The sequence below is a fragment of the Parasteatoda tepidariorum genome, unplaced genomic scaffold (genome assembly GCF_982258835.1).
Source record: "Parasteatoda tepidariorum strain Cologne lab strain unplaced genomic scaffold, Ptep-v5.0 scaffold_16, whole genome shotgun sequence".
NCBI lineage: Eukaryota > Metazoa > Arthropoda > Arachnida > Araneae > Theridiidae > Parasteatoda > Parasteatoda tepidariorum.
Window position 1 is genome coordinate 115,879 of NW_028257375.1, and position 18,784 is coordinate 134,662.

Here is an 18,784-nt window from a genome sequence, read left to right on the forward strand (position 1 = left end):
GGGGATGAATGAATGGATGTATGAATTGGTCCGCCCTATAAACGGGTGTGACGTATGGTGTGGCAGAAGTAGAATTCCTGGTCATAGGTGCTTTTGGAAAACAAGAACAATCGCACGCCTCTGCCTTAACAGACATACGACAGAATCGAATGATTCCATTTTTGTCTTAACTCCTTATTAACGGATAATTTGTAATCTAAAACATTAGGCCCATTCTTACAAAAACTTTTACATTTCGGTACTGCACATGTATAAATACAATATTATTTATACGATGATATAGCATAACCGACGGAAAAACGAAGTTCAATAACAAATATTTAAAATTGTTGGTTAACAACTACTGTTTGTGACGTCGATTAAAGACTTTGGAGATCTCAATGGTCTTATTTCACGATGGTTCGGATCCGGAGTTTTTTTTTTTTTTTTTTTTTTTTTTTTTTTGTTTAAGCTTAAATTTTATTTTATAACCGTCGTTGAACAGCCTACCCAACTTTATGGATTTACGACTACTAATGTTCAACTCTGTAGCCTTGTAATTTTTAGCCCGATCCAGGAGACAAGGAACTCCTGGATCGAGTATTGGGAGAAATTTGTCTTCGGGATGGAGCTACCCCGCATTCGCGTCACATGGAGAAGAAGACAGCAAGAACCTCCCACTATTAGCCAGATGGCAAAGGGACTCTAACCCATGATCCGTCTACCACTGAGGATATTTCACGTCAGCATTGTGGTCGGTGCAAGCCGGATGCGGGATTCGTATCGACTGGAATTCGAACCAGGTTCGCCTTATTGGAAAGCGAACGCTCTATCCCCTGAGCCATCGCGGCTCTTTAAGCATAAATTCGTGAAATATCCAAAACATAAACGCGTTTTTTGATAATGCACGTGCACATTTTCAGGGGATAAGGCGTTTGCCTTCCAATATTGTGAACCTGGTTCGAATCCCAACTGTGACTAGTCGATACAAATTTCGCACCTAGCTCGCACCGATTACAGTGCTTGACGTAAAATGTCCTCAGCGGTATACGGATCATTGGCCCCCATATTCGTCAGGCTAACCGTGGGATCTTTTCTTCTTCATGATGCACCAATGAGGGTTAGTTGCATCAAAAAAACCTCTACGAAGGTAAATTTCTCCAAATACGTGATACAGGAGTTCCCTTCGGTTCAAAATTACGGGTAATAGTGTACCCTACCAGGGGAAATAATTATAGGCTTATTAGGGGTACACAATGTTGCCCTATAGGTTACTACGTAAGTATATATATATATATATATATATATATATATATATATATATATATATATATATATATATATATATAAAAGTGTGTTAAATAGCGTTAAAATGATGAAATTCCAAGCCAATATTTTGTATTACAACATGGCCCTATATCTCCCCTTAATATTTAAATTGGACCACGTATTATATTACCGGGTACTAGCGTACCCTACAAAAGGAAATAATTATAGGTTTAATAGGGGGCCCACAATGTGGCGCTATAAGTTACTATGTAAGTATATATAATAGTTTGTTGAATTGTGTTAAAATAATCACATTTCAATTCGTAGACTTGTTAAATCTCAAATATACATATAGAAAAATGCCCGGCGTGTAAAAAAAATCTCTAACTTCAAGTATTTGTAACCGTTTATATTCCGGAAAAATAAATCACGAGACCTTTAATTTGAGTTAAAAAGAAAGATTGAATTTGACGAAATTTGTAATGCAAAATGCATTAAATTTTACAATTTTTGTTAATAATTTATATATATATAAATTATTAACAAAGCTCCTCACACTTTTTTCAGTTCCCAAATGTTTGGTGATGGACATTACTTCAAATTCCGGAGTCTGCACTTGATTCCCACTTTGATGGATCTATTGCTATGACATCATCTGCTGGATGGAATTTCTCTGAGAGGACGCACCTGAGCAGAAGCCGAGCAGAGTGAGCGCTGCAACTAGCAAAGAAAAACAATGAGGCAAGTATTTACAATAACAACTTTTATTGCACCTTTCTGTACAGTAACAATGAACCGAATTCTTACTTTATTACATTAAAAGGAAATAGAATTTATTATCAACTACAGTACCTATATTACAACACAACTTCAAAAGAGATAAATGGAACTTTTCATAAATTTTATATCTTCTTAAACTAGAAACACCATAGAAATGACGAGGGGGGGGGAACTTGTACTAAAATGGAACCTTTTGTTCGTATCAATAATTTAATTTAACAATCTGATTGCTCTGTCAAATATATGAAGTCTTGATAATGCATAAATCCTTAAGGATTTTGTTAATATGCATTTTCAATAAGAAATATGATTAATTCAGCTTTTACATCTAATATTGTTAATAAACTGCTCGTGTAAAATAATTATAAACCAATATGCAAAACATATTTAAAAATTTTTTTTTAGAGATCAGTAAAGGCGTAATCTTTAGAGCAAATGATTTTTTAAACCTTTTTTCAAACTTATTTTATCATCAAGTTCATGAAATTTCAAAAATAAAATTCTTAGACTTTTCTAGAATTCTAGACTACATTTTATCTATATATGGTAATATTTCGTCAGAAAAAAATGATCTTGTTCTTATTATTTAATGTTTTAACGGATTTTGAGAGTGGAAAAACACGCAACTAAAGGAAGACATTGTGTAAACTATCGAATTGCGACGTCTTTAAAAGGACTTATTTTAATACATGCTTATAAAAATAATAAAATAAAATTATATAATAATAAAAAAAAAAATTATTCGCAATTCAATATTTAGTTAAAGTTCCCTGCAAAAAAATCAACAGTAACATTTTCTGTTATGTTAAATATAATAAATAACTTTATAAGTCAATTTGATAATTACTTAGGATTTTCTAAGTTTATGAAATGCAACTGAAATTTAGTTTCATAAATTATAACTATTTCAACAAATTTTTATTATTTTTTAGAACATAAGCTATTATATTTTATTCATGAATTTTATAAATTCAAATTATTAACGAAAAACTTTTAACAATATATAAACTTTACTTTCCAAAAATATTTTGAAAAAGCCATAGTAACTTAAAAAAAAGAAGATAATATTAAGAGTAATTTTAAACCAAAAAATGAAAATTTCTTGTTTGGAGAATTTTTTTTTTTTGCCTCTGAAGAATCAATTCTCTGTGAAGAAAAATAAATAAAAATGTAAAATTAATGTTTGAAAGCCCAAACCTTCTGAAAGACGAATTTGTTTTTCTTGGTCATTCTAGACTTAAGTTATTACAAATTGACTGCAGATAAATAATTTTTATCAATGACAAGTTTAACTACATTTTGCAAAAAGTTATTTTCTGAAAAAGACTTCATAATAAAAAGGTCACTTGAAACATGATTTTAACCAAGACTTCATGAATCCTGTAATATATTAAAGAAGCACATTCAATAAAAAAAAGAGATCAATAAAGAACCTTATCTTTATAAAATAAAGCAAAATCATACTCTTTTTTTAAATGAAAGAAAAAAGCATTAATTTAAATGAACAAATTTCTCATGAATTCAGATTATGTCCGGATACAATTCTTTAATAAATTTTATATATAAGTTAAAAAAGATATTTCAATAAAATAGCAACACTTCAGTTTTTTTCCCATTCCCTTATTTACATAAGTTGAAATAAATTTGTAAAGAAAAAAATATTTAAACGCAAAGCACAGGAAAATAAAATTTATGACAAAACAAATCAACAAAAATGAGTACAACAAAAATACACAAGACTGAAATTGCAAATAAGTCAGATTTAATTTAAATGTACTCCTCAAAAATGTGTATATTAATAATGGGCAGTACATTGCTAAAATCAGGCATGTAAAATTAAATTCTTTGTGTTATGCTTCAGTGCCTTTAAACATTCAGAAATTCAATATTGAACATTTTAATAAGTAATTTAATTGAAGAGTAGTATGAGAAAATAAACAAAAATGTTAAACTAAAACAAACTGAAAAATATTATGAGAAATATATTACTTTTGTAATAATAATATGATTAATAATAATAAAGATTACTAAATAATAATCATTATATAGTAATCATTATTATTTATCATATTATATTATTTTCTAAATGATAATTCTTATATAAATGATAACTATTATATAACATAATATAAATGATTACTATAATAATAAATGATATAATGAATGATTGTTTTTAATAAAAGAGTTAACAGGCTTAAGTTTTTTTTTTTGGAATCAAATGAAATAAAGACATTTTTTGAAATTTTCATAAAACTCAAAAATAATATCGAAAGTAGAACTTTTTTACACTTCACACAAAATACAAGATCACTAGGTGTATTTATACATAAAATCGATTATTTAAAAAATATTTTAATTTTCCTTAAATTCTGTTGTGTCAAGTAAGTCATCTGCACCTTTATAGAAACAATTTACAATAACCAACTATGATTTATCCCTGTTTGTAAAGTATTGCTAAAACAACACTAAAGTTTAACATTAACAAAAATTATAGAACTTCATAATTTTTTTTAAATAACTGGTTAAAACATTACAAACATGAAATCTACGTACAAATAAACATGTTAGCATGAAACACTAATTAAAAACAAATAAAAGCTGTTAAAATGTAAACTTCTAATTGGGTATGATTTTTTTGAAAATTAACCTTTAATGTACAAAATAAACTTTATCAAGCTTATGAGCTTATTTTCAGAAATATGTTGCATTAACTACAAGATTTAAAAAGCTTTAAACATGCTAGTAATATTTTGAGACCATCATATTTTGTCTTCAATATTAATGTATATTTAAATTAAAATGTTAGAAAAATTGAGCATAATTCTTTTTTTTTACTAATTATTTAGACACAAATTACAACATAAGTATGCCACAACTTAAATAAAAAGCATTAATAAATATGCAAAATAATAAAAAACATAAGATCACACAATCTTAATAACTGATCACACAACTGAAATAAAATAACTTTTACTTAAAATAAAAAAAACCTTTTTCCTTGGCAGTAAATATTATTAAAAATTAAGCGTACCTTATATAATAAAATTTATCTCCAAAAATACCTCATAGTTGGTTAAATGCATTGAATACATTTTACACATAAAATAATTAACCTTAAAAAATGTTTTATGGGTAAAATAGTGTTTGTATTTAGTTTAATTAATGCAATGACATCAAAATTAATTAAATAAATAAAAATAATATATACTTTGTCAATTAAAAATAAATACTAAGACCTGCACTTTTTATGTAACTGTCAAAAATAATTGTTATAAAATTTTTTTTAAAAATTAAGCACATGATAAAGATGTTTGCAAAAGAGCAAAGCACATAACAAGTTTTTAGCAACAGTTATCAAATTTCTACAGACACTGACACTCTTTATCATTATCTTTAAAAATTAAGTACACAATTTTTTGCCACACATTCATTGTAAATATTTAAATAAAATTTCTTACGACTGTATGAAGGCTAGTAATTGATCAGATTTTAATTGGAATTAATATATAATAGTACTTTTTCATTCATTTTAATCTAATATAAAAAAAGAAAGTTTAATTGGAAAATTTTCAAAATTAGGTATGTTATAAACTCTGATTATCATGATCGTTTTAATAGAATAATTTTTAAAACAATTTTTACTTTATTTAAATTATTCAACTCCAAAATTAACCTAATAAATTAGAATCAGATTAGGAACAGTCATTATTTTATTGAAACTTAGCGACCAGGAAATAAAATTATTTTCACATATTTTTGGCAAAAACAAAATAACTTTTGAAATACAATGGGAAGACACTTCAAAATGCAATGATAAATAATAGAGTAGAACCCGAATTATACAACACCCAGGGGACTAGGGGTGTGTTGGAAAATTGAAATCCTTTTTTTGACCTTTTTATGTCAATTTTATAAGTGTGAGTAAAATTACTCAAAGCAATCAGCAATGATAATATAATCCCTTATCAGGCATGGTAGTAGGAAAAAAACAAAAAGTTTAAAAATACCTATCAATTCAAATAATGAAAACACGATAAAAAAGCATGTGAAACTATTTTTTACAAAAAGCAAATATTTAAATTATTTAGATACTTGTTTAAAGTTTTTTTTTTTTACTTTATCTACAAATTGAGAGTCTAACAAAAGTTTTTCTTAAAAATAAATCATGATTAACAGAGCTGCCAACATGGATAGGAAAATATCCAGTAGATTTTATGAAATAACATACATTTCATGATAATTATGGCATTATGTACTAAATATTTTACACATAGGGAATTTTAGGGATCTTTAACGTCATCAAAATAGAAACACTATAATATTGCCCAACTAGGATTGACATTAGATGAACTTAAAATGCTATGTATTATGTTTACACACAATTTTGAATAGTAGTAGGCATTTAGTTCCTCAAAGAAAATTAAAAGTCTTTTATTTGAAAAAGGGAGTTCAGAATAAATAAAATAACAGTACATCTTAATACGAAAAAAGTTTTAAATTGATTATTATAAATGAGGCTCGCTTCATAATGTATCAGTAATACATATTTAAATATTCAAGCAAGCAGCAATCAGTGCAAAAATGCTATTTTAATAGGGAACTTACTTTTAGGAAACTTACTCAATTTTAGGGAATTGTACAAAAACCAGGAGAATTTTTTTTAAACCAGTAGACAAGGAGAAACTGGCTAAAATCCAGTAGACTACTAGAAAATACAGGAGAGTTGGCAGCAGAGAATAAAAATAAGGAGAATAAAATCATATTAGAGTAAAATAGCAAAATAATGTAGAAATATTATTTAAAAAAATCAATAGTTAATATAGCATTTTCTCTCTTCTAAAATTTAGAAACTTTGAATAATCCTATGTCTGTCTTACCCGCATTTTTTTTTTCTGTCATAAATAAAATAATCCTATGACACAATAGCATTAAAAAATAAGTCATTCTCAATTTTTTTTGGTCATTTCCTAGGAGTTTTTCAGAATTATGATCATGGTAGTAATTAATGAGTTTAATGACTAAATAGAAACAATACATCAGCTAGAATGCAATATAGTTTAACAAGCGTTGAAAGAGGTGTTGGATAACTGAGGGTCTACTGTATTTTGCATATAAATGAAATATATTTGTCAATAATTTATAATGAGTTTTTAACTTTTAATTAAGAAATAAACAAATAGGACAACATGACATCCAAAACACAAATACTAAAAACCAGCTTGCTGAAAAATTGATTCACGAATTCTTAAAGATCAAGAATTTATTTTGATCATTTAACAATGAATTATATGTGTTTTTAAATTGATTATAATTAGGATTGCAAGTTTGTCGTCAAATTTCACATAAAATTTAGAAATTTCCGAGGAATACAATTATAAGCATGTAAAAAATTGTTCGATTTAATTTAATTTAGTTTTATGTAACGTTAAATTTATTCATATAAATATTGCAAATTGCTAAATTATTCTTGATATGTTTTTTCATTCTTCAAATATTTGTTTGCTAACATTTCTATACGTTTTTTGGTGGAAAGTTTTTATAAATTTCACAGTCCCAGCCATATAGCCTGTGTTACCTCCTCACTCAGTTAATTGTCATTTCAATTCATTTTTGGTAAAGTAAGAGCTTATTGCACTATTTGGAAGGCATGTTGCTTTTATTAATTGACAATTGAAAAGATAGTAAGCAACAGAAAAGATAGTAAGCTTAATAAGATTTGAACTATCTCTGAACTATTTTCATGTGAAATTGCTATTGATCTATTTTCCTAAACATTTTATGAATAAAGAATTATCACTTTTAAAGCTGCAGAGAAGTAGTAATAGTTGTTAGAATTAGTGTTGTTGAATTAGAATGAGGTGAAGAAACTTCTCTGTTTAAACAATTTTTGCAAAAATCACAGCACTTCAAAAGATTTCTGGATTTAAGAATAATAAATCATGGAAATGAGCATGAAAATTCACTCCCTGACAAACTTGCAACCCTAATTATAACACATATTACTTCAATGACTTTTTCATGACTAGTAATTGACTAGTCTACTATAATAAATCAGAATAAGATTAAAAATAAAAAACTAACGGGAAACATAACACAATTGAAAAACGGTTAATAAAAATATGTAAATACAAAGATATATAAGCAAGTTGAATTCAGAGAATAAACAAAATCAAAATAGTTACTAGAATCGCATTTCAATCTACTACAATATAATTTTTCTTAATAAAATGAGATTCTATAAAAAGAGATGATTAGAGTAAAACACATACAAAGATATCCCAAAATAAATTGCAATTTACTTGTCTGTACTGCTTATAAAATATTAAAACAAGAATTTGAATAAAATACAGGGATGTTATTCACCAATTAATAACTGTATAATATAAATAACAATTTAATAACTACATAGAGCAGGGTTTCTTAACCTGTGGTTCATGAACCCCTAAGGGGTCCATGAGTCATATTTTGGGGGTCCGCTAACTACTCCTAATTTTTAAAACGTTTGGAGGCCTACCCTTTGCTTGTAAAGAGATCTATGGCAGCTATAATTCCGTTTGCTACGGTGTATCTTTGCAAAGCGGGATTTTCCACACTCATGACAATAAAAACAAAACATCGAAATCGATTGAATGTTGAACATGATATGCGCGTTGCTTTGTCGAAATCTATCCCCCAATTCAATTTGTTAATTAAGGAAAAGCAACAGCAACCTTAACATTAAAAATTTTAATTTAAAAAATTTTGTATGCTATTAAAATAATAAAATTAAATGCTTTCTAATAATTGATGTTTTTTGCAATTACTTTTTCCACAGGGGGGTCGTCCGTGACTTCTTAAAAAATTTTAAAAGGGGTCTATTATACCAAAAAGGTTAAGAAACACTGATCTAAACGGTTTGAGAGGGGAATTTATTTTTAAAATTTATTCGAATTCTCAGGAACTATTCGTACGATTTCGCTGTCTTTCGGTATTTTTTCGATTGGTTATTTAAAATTAAATTCTTTAAAAAGATGAAAAAAGTTTGGAAACCATATATTTTAAATTTTTTTTTTGTCTATTATGAAATAAAATAATTAAAAATAATAAATACTTACTAAAAGCTATTTTTTGTATGGTATTATCTTTTGATAAACGAATTTTATAATTGCGTTTAAAACTTTTCAATTCGCTTAAAAAGTCCTCGCGTGATGGCAAATAATGCAAAAAAGTCTAAATAACATTTAAGTGTCCAAACTTTGGACAGCTCTCCTGACAAAACTATTTGAACCATATTACCCAGATTGCGATTGAGACTACCACCTATATTTTGTGGATCCGAAATCCGAATCCCCCGAAAAAAATTTAAGTTTATTCAGAGAAAGTACGATATGTGTCTGCTTTCGTAGCTTAAAATGTTTTCTGCATTAATTAATTAGCATATTAGTATTTACTCCCTCGAACCATTAAGATTGAGTACTAGAACGTGAGGATCCAATCATCAGATAAAAAGTTATTCAAATTAGTTCGGTTCTTTTTTTCGCACTGTTAATTGATGAACCGTTTATTTTAATGGAAGAAAAGATATTTTCTTACTAATTTTTGATATACTACAATTGAAATAAAAAAGCAATTTTGAATTCATTTTTAAAATAAGAATATTAAACGCTTCACAAAATTGCACGTATTCCAAATTTTTTTTAATTTATCATTTTTTTAATAAATATGCGCCGTCGATAAAGTCATAAAAAGTTTAAATTGTTAACAGAAAAAATTCGAGAAAAACTCTTTAGAATAACAAACTGACTCATGTAAACATGAAAAAACATTGCGTAATTATTTCTCATTTTTAATAAGCCTATTTTTTTTCATTCAAAAATATTTTGGACATGGTTGTAAATGAAACTCTCCAACAAAATTCGTCTCGTAAAAGTCGTGAAATAGTGACCATATTTCAAAAATAGTTCGTAGTCACTGCATTTAAAAAAGTAATTGTAGTTAATTACATTTGTAATACAGTAGTCATAGTTGTATGTAGTTAACTACAATAACAATGCAGTTTTTCAGACTACTGCCAACGCCTCAAAATAGTTCTGTCTGAACAAGTTTCAACCAATTTATGATCTGAAAAGAAAATTTTATTTAACCGCCTTATAATTTTGCTCTTAAAAATAAAATTTTTGGCCGCTGCTTTCAACTGATACGAATCAAAAGGATCAAGTACAGGACTGTGTACCAGCCTTATTAATTAACATCCTTATGTTAGAACAACAAAAAGTTTCGCTAGATATGGTGGGGAAAAAAAGTCATTTTTAAGCAAACAACCACGTGCTTATATTTTTAGTCAAAAATAGACCATTACTAGAGAATCAGTTTGCCAAATATTTTTATCTCAAAAGCAAAAAAATTGTTGCGGCCAAAACATCTTGTATCCAACTTCTGATAAATTATGATAATTCAGAATTTTGATTTGAAGGAAAATTTAAAACTATTTCACGGTATATTAGCTCATCGAAGAAAATTGTTATTTTGCTCAATTTTTCATCAGTTTACCTTCAGAAGTAAGTAACATTTGTAAGAATTTTTAACCGAATTTTTGATCTATAAGTAAGAGAACATATATTTTATAACCGTCGTTGAACAGCCGACCCAATTTTTGGGTTTATGACTACTAGTGTTCAACTCCTTCTACTTCGTAATTTTGAACCCAATTCAGAAGACAAGGGAATTCCTGGATCAAGTACTGTGAGAAATTTGCATTCTTGGAGGATTTTTTTTGATGGGACTAACCCGCATTAGCGTTACATGGAGAGGAAGACCACGAGAACCTCCGACGGTTAGCCTGACGGCAAGGGGACTCGAACCCATGATCCGTCTACCACTGAGTACATTTCACGTCAGCACTGTTGTCTGTGCAAGCCAGATGGGATTCGTTCCGACCAGCCATCGCTGGATTCGAACCCGGTTCACCTCACTTGGAGGCAAACTATATTTTATTTTATTTTATAACCGTCGTTGAACAGCCGACCCAATTTCATGGGTTTACGACTACTTACGTTCAACTCCGTAGCCTTGTAATTTTGAACCAATCCAGAAGACAAGGAAACTCCTGGATCAGTACCCCCAGAGGTATTGATTTGTTGTGGGAACATGGAGGACTTTGAGACTCGACAGATTTAACGTGCATCAGTCACCATTTACTACACGGGGAGTCTTCGGCCGGCGAGGATCGAACCCACGACCTCTTGGATATGAGCCCAGCGCCCTACCGACCAGGCTATCCCGGCCCAGGCAAACTATATTAAAAAAATCGGCATTTGGCATCTGAAAATCTATCTTACTGCAAAAGAAAATCCACACAAACCTGTATGCCAGCTTGCTTTTGCATGCCTACCTTTAACCCTTTCTCTGTTGGTATCGCATCTCGGCCTTTTTGTGGCCGTATGGTAGACTTCTCATGCCATGTGAGGAAGGAAAAAAAAATTGCATCATTGAAATTGAATTCGTCGCTACCTACTCGATTCTTTAAATCCTGTGATTACTTTTGTATTTCTGAATATTGCTAAGAGATGGCGCAACTAGTCCCACTTTCTTCACAATTTTCGCATTGAGATTTTCCGCCTTGAATTGAAATCAAAATCAATTAGTACTTTCTACAATTTAGCTTTCATTAGTGTTACCGTTGCATGTCAAAATAGTTATGATGTATTCGGAGAGTGAATCCGAGGACAGTGAATTTATTATCTCTCTATCCGAAGATGATAGTTCTGAAAAAAGTATTTACAAAAATATTTTTTACCCAAGTTTAATAACTATTTCTTGAAGATCATACACACTTTAAAGCAATAGAGTTAATAAATATGTTATCACATTGAATTTTTTATAAAGATAAAACAGGGAAAACTGGAGATCAGTTGTTGGGACGCCAACAATACGTCATGTTAAAAACTGCTTGAGAACAAATGTTTTGCATTTGTGAAGTTAGGATATTAATTTTCAGCAATAAAAAAAATGCTTTTTTTAGGTCTGAAATTTGAAAAAAATCCAACAACCAACCACATGCATGCAGCGTAAGGGAAAGATAAACCGATAAGCTATGCTTATGTTTAATGATAATTTATTTTAAATGATTAGCCTATCTTGAAATTTAAAAAAAAAATAATTAAGCAAGGCAATCACAGTCCGCTTTTTCAAAACACGTGAAATACTTACTTAAACCATCTCTTTTACAGTCGTTCTATTGAAAGAACTCCCCTCGCCATTCGTCTGGAGCAGAGACGGTGACGAACTATTTCAAGTTGGAGTGTTGGGTCAATATTTAAGATAGGTTTGGTGAGAGAAAGGGAATCAGGGGAGAAAAGCACCCTCTTGTGATAAACTTTTTCTGCTATTTTTCTGGTTTCCATAGCAGTAGACGGCTTTAAACTTAGTCCTAAGGTGATTTTTTAAATAGACAAACTATAAGTTATTGTCTCATTCCTACCTGTTCTCGTAATCTTTTGCACCTTGCACACATTCGTTTTGTAAAATATAAGTGTCACTATTTTTTGAATAAATTTTTATTGTAATTTATTATTTGAAATGTCGATTACCACGTTTATTCTCTTATAATTTTCTTTGTAATTTTTACAGAACAAGATGTGGCCTTCTTTCCTGATAGAGTTGAGTCCTGATGACGTTGATTCAGGTGTATAATGTGATACACCATAATTCAGGTACGAATTTCATTCTCATGTTCCATTCATTTTAAGATCTCCCAGTGCCGACCAAATATTTAGTTCAATTTTCACTTCTCAATAAAGAATAAAAAATACTAGGAGGCTCCGCCCCCTGCTCGCTAACGCTCGCCAACCCCCGAGAATTGCTACGCAATCCTATGTAGTTCACGCCGTGAACCATGGCTCGCTGCGCTCGCTCGCCAATGAACACAATGTTCGAGCACAAAGACATAGTATATTATCATCAAAGACATAGTATTTTATCATCAAAGACATAGTATTGTACTTATGTAGAAGAATTCTATCAATGTTCTTATTGGCTTTTAAAAAAGTATATTAGCTATTTAGATTGTACATGGTGAAAAAATCAAAACATTAGCTAAATGAGAAACATATTAGTAAAATAAGTTATCAAATATTGCAGTTGCTCACCTAAATTCAACTAAATGTGTATAATAAATTAGTTAATGCTAGAAATTCTGAAAGTTTTAGAAAAAAATTTTATTATTTAAAAATATAAACTTTAAACCCTAACTTTTCCTTGTGAGATAATAACCCTCAAAAAGTCTTTCATTTTCAAGAACACAAAAATTTGTTTTATCGCCAAATGAAATATTTTTTGGTGATCAGCATTATTGAAATCAATTTCTATATTAATTAACATTTGTGATAAAGTACATAACATTTTAGAACAAAATAAGGATGTTTTACATACAATAAATTAAAATGCATGGCTGCTAGCATTACCCGAGAAATACCACGTAGAGGTCGCCATGCTGCATTTCTAATCGGGGTGTTTTGATTTTGACAGTTTCCCTTGCCTACTGGCAATAGAAGTTTCAATTAAATTTTTTCCAAAAAACATTTTTTTCTGCAAAGCTCTAAGAAATTAACACTAAGCATTTAGAATTTCTTTGAAAACGCAATTATAGATTTGGCATCTTGGAGCAATTACTGAAAGGCAGTCAAATGACTTAACTCTTGACAGGCCAACATAAAGTTGTCCGTAACTAAAAACTTGTTTAGTCAATACTAAACTGATTTTCTCAAAAGTCTGACCTTGTGACTTATTTATAGTCATGGAGAAGGCCAGCCTAATTAATTCCTAATTGAGTTTAAATTAAATATTATCATGTTATTAGGGCATGAATCTGAATTGAACAACCTGATAATGCTAACTCTGGTTATTGTTTCCGTTTTTAAAAGCGCTATATGTTGAGCCACCTCATGTGACATTTGCCATGTGACATTTTTATTAGCAATCATTGATCGATTTTCTAACGTTGCCATTCGTCATCGAGTTGCAATGAGGCTTTTTTTTTGGTGCCGTGTAAGAGAAATATATATATAGATTTTAAGTTTTTATTCTAGTTAGAGTAATACTATTTATGTTTGCTTGTTTTTTGAAGAAAAAAACTCTTAGTGTAACTTATTAATGTTGCTACTTCTCCCTTTTGCTGACTTTTTTTTTCTCTTTCTCAAAACTGCAATTTCCAAACACAGGTTACATACTTTTTTTAAAAACTATTTCTCCTATGAACTTGAATTTTGATGCACACAAATACTTTTCATCTTTATTAATTTAAGAGATGCTTTTTTGCCCAAATGGTTATAGGAAATAACATCATTAAGAAAATGGCGTTGCGCCCGTTTCTGACAGTTCCTTTAGTGACCCTTTATAATTACAATTTTCTGGCAATTTATAAAATTTATTAAACAGCAATAAAAATTATAGAAATTTGGTAACTTAAATTTGATCTCCAAAAAGTTTCGTTTGCTTGACCGCTAAAAAATGCCAACAGGTTTTCGCTGATTTTTGACAACAAAAGAAAACTAAATGTTTGAATTTAATATCGAAATCAGAAAATTGACATCCAATAAATGTTTCGTAATTTCTCCACAAAAAAAGGCATAATAATCTTCAAAATAAATTATAGTTAGTTTTCGACGAAAAAGAACAGACATTTAAATTTCGCCTTCAAATTTAAGCCAAGTTTACGACATTGTTAATCCAAATAAAATATTCATTTGTTAAAAAAAGTTTTGGATTAAATAAATTTTTAACTATATTTTGGCTTACAAAATAATTCATTTTTACTTTCAAACAGCTCGTTGCTGGAAATTATTAGTACATATTAAACTGCCAAAAAAAATTTTATTCTACCCGCAAAATAATATGGCGCAAGAAGAGAGAACTATAAAACTTTTTGTCCTTGAAATAACAGTTTGAATTTTGTCTTCAACTGTTAGCCTATAGTAGTAAACCTTTATCCCACCAGAAATGGTGTCTTCAAACTGTTGGTCCATAGTTAGCATTTGTTAGCAGTGTAGCATTTGTCTGTGTATTCTAAAAAAACTCCAAGCCAGGTGGATCTTATTAAGGAAACAGTCTTTTATTTAAATAGCTTTTATTGACTTTTTTTAATTTTTTACCTTACTGCAGAGAAGATTGTGCTCCGGAAAAAAATCCGGATTTCCAGATTTTTCTCTAACTGCGATCCCGAAATCCAAGGTCCAAAAGTTTAGAGAAATCAATCACATCTATGTATAAAAATTCTTGTATACAATTTTATTTAGAAATATTAGAATTGGAATTTATACTTGGCATCTCTTTCATTTGTAAATATTTTTTCTGGTAGAATAATAAATGTGATTAGTGATAAAAATAAACCTATTCTTAATTATTAATTTAAATTATGCTCCATATTATTTATTTAGAATTTCATGTTCTGAAAATATCAGTGATTTAAATTTATAAAACCAATATTTTTTTTGAAAAGCAGCATTAATGATTTTACTCAAGAAATTTTCAGGATTTTTGAGTTGGGCTCACAACTTTTTTGTCCATTGTGTATAGACATATTGCCTATTGTATTCAAATTGAATTTATTGATTATTTATAGTTTTCAATTAATAGTAATTTTTATGATGTAATAATGCATCAGACGTCTACTGCTGCTGCTCACAATAGTTCCTGTTAAAATGATACAACAGACGTGACAGAAACAATCAGTATCTTATCTACTACAAGTTGTTTGATACAATGATTTAAAAGATATTTTCATGTCTTCAAATTGCAGAAGTTCAAATTTTATTTTTTTGAAGTAAAACTTCGTTTTTAGAAATAAGTGAATAATTTAAATTTTTATGAATTTATATACATCAAGTACAGTGTGCAAAAAAAAATCAAACCACTGTGCATAACTTTTTGTCCAATGATCGGATTTTCACGTTCTAAGACTCAAACTAAATGTTTCCGAGAGGAGACTTCAAACGTAGTAATTTGTGTGGACGATATTTTAAGTTACGAAATCATAAACAAAAACGTTCTTTCTCTGAATAAACATAACTTTTTTTTAACAGATTTTAATTTCTGACCCTCAAAATATAGAGGGTTGCCGCAATCTTTCCCAATATCAAAATAGATTATTAATAAGATTTCACTTGTTAAAATTTTTACAGTGCAAATAAACTTTAATAATACGGATATTTTTCCATTTAATTTTTTCTGAAAGAAATTTCTTCCTAGTTAAAGTTATTTACTTTTTTTAATGGTACTTATTACACAAATAGTTAAAATGCTAGTAGTGTATAGTAATCCTTTTTTTTTGTTGCAATTCATCTCATTAACTTTAAAATCAGCCTTAAATCGTTCTAAATATATTACGTTCACGTTTTAATTCATACTAGTTATGCTTTACATTGTTCCTGCTTAAACAAGTATTTTTCATAAGTTGTGCTGAATCTTTTTATTAGGAGTTTTCTATAAAAATCTTGGATTTGTTAAAAGTACTAATTAAAATACATTTGGTTGTAAAATTTGAGAAATCGATCATTATAATTTTAAGTAGTTTAAAATTATTGTTCTTAACACTTCTAAAGTTTACATCTGTTTCTCCAATAAACTATCCGATTTTTAAATTATCATATCAAATCATACCATGTAATGTACAGTTCGCCGAAAAAAAAGGAAAAAAAAGTATGACTCTGAATAATTTTCGTTCTAATGATCGGATTTTCACCTAAATGTCTTTTCCTCATCTTTCCTGCCGCCCTTAACATAACAAGTTTAGCTTTTAATCTAATAATTTTAATTATTTCTGTTTCAGGCTATTAAATGTTATGTCCAAATAGATTTAAATTCTGGGATTAATTGTCACGTTTCGATTGAGCATAAATGAAACATTAACATTCTTGTCTTTTTACAATGAAATAAAAGAGCAATTTCTATTTATGATTTAAAAAAAAAGTATATTAAAACTATTTGCTGAATTACAGCTATAGTTTGTTATCTAAACATCTCTTGATATATCAAAATAGTTTGTTATCTAAACATCTCTTGATATATCTTATTTTAGTATTAACCCTTTGCTGTCGTATGTCTACTCTCAGCCACCAACACTTTTTTATCGTTCCAGACGTATGTCTGCTCTCAGCCACCCCAGCAAAGATGTTAGCCACAGCTTAATGGCCAACTACACATAATACGACACTGTGAAGATGTAAAGAGTAAAGATTGTTCTGAATGTTTAAACACAAAAATTAAAGGCCAAGCTTATTATTTTTGCGAGATATGTTCTCCAAAACCAGGGCTTCATATTGGAGACTGCTTTGAAAGATATCACACGATGGTGAACTATAAAATATAATTTATAATCAAAATTTAAACATATTATTGTGTTACATATATCGAAAGTTTAAAAAAAGAATTAATAAATTTTATTTTTCCTTCATAATCTTGCATATTATGTATTACTGTTTGTTCAACGAGAAGTAATTCCGACCAGCATGACACCCATGTATAAACTTAATACGACAGTAAAGGGCTAAGAAAATTAATAAAAAAATAAAGTTAGAAAAACAACAATTTTTTATAATTATATTTTAAAAATGAAGCAAGGTTTTGGAATCTTTTTACAATTTTCTATTTTTAGTGTTTGCTTTTTCACAAAATAAGGCATAATCGAGCATTTTCCTGACAAATATAAAAATGTTTTTTTTTAAAGGAGAGTTTTTAACTTTAATCAAGTTTTATCAACATTAGCCTTTTTAAGAGGATACTTTCTTAAAGTTTGTAGGCAAGAATAAGTTTGGACATCAAAGTAAAATTGTACGTACATAATTTTTCATTCATTTAGAAAACAAAGCAATCTGTTACATATGCATTTACTTTTCATTGCTCAAAAAATAAGAAACAATAAAAAAAAATAATAATAATTTATTTTCATTTTTTGAAAAATTATTAGGAAGATCAGAGAGTAATGTCGTTTTGGTGCATTAAATATTCGTTAGTCTTAAGACTAACGAATAACGAATCTTAAGACTAACGAATGGGATTTTAAAAACCAATTCATTTTTTTTTATTCATCCATTTCCGGCATTGAAATTGTTGTTGTTATGAGAATGAATACATTATTGATTCAAAATAAAATCTTGATAACAAATATCAAATGCACCGAAACGACATTACCTTCTGGGGTCCCTAATAGTATGCTCAGTAAATAGTCAGTAGTAAATAGTCAGTGTTTGGTATAGAATTTTTGATCAGCAGAATATTTTTAATTTCTTAACAAGATTTAATTCTTAGATAACTGGCAATAAGTTTTCTTTTAATAAACACTTGACTAGTAATTTAAAAAATAATTTTACTTTAAAGAAAACCTAAATTGAAAAAAAAAATTATTAGATAATAATAAAATAAATAATATACGTGGTAGCGTAAAGAAAAAGATTTTGAGAAATGTTAAAATTTAATTAAATAATTGATAAATAGTTCTGCAAAGCACGATCGGACAGGTAATTAAGAAAATGTAAGATTAAGACAATATATAAGATGTTGAGAAGTTTTACGATACTTAAATATGTTGACTACGTATTCATATTAATAATTCTAAAATATATACTGAAGAAATTGATAAATATATTATTCCAAATCAATGCATACGTATATATATTATTGAAAATGTATCAGTTATTGAAAAAAAACAATTAAAAAACTAAAATAAAAAAGCTGATGAATAATCACATTCTATAAGAAACATGCTCTTATAAAACTCAGCATT

The 18,784-nt window shown here is 28.6% G+C and overlaps 1 long non-coding RNA gene across 4 annotated transcripts in view; it reads left to right on the forward strand.

Moving 5' to 3' along the window:
- LOC147800833 (uncharacterized) overlaps positions 1 to 18,784 on the forward strand; it is a 125,838-nt gene that overhangs the window by 75,432 nt on the left and 31,622 nt on the right. For all 4 annotated transcript variants that reach the window (XR_015431083.1, XR_015431081.1, XR_015431082.1 and 1 more), the window contains exons 5-6: positions 1,816 to 1,989; positions 12,637 to 12,719. This is a non-coding gene — a long non-coding RNA (uncharacterized LOC147800833). The remainder of the gene's footprint in view (positions 1 to 1,815; positions 1,990 to 12,636; positions 12,720 to 18,784) is intronic.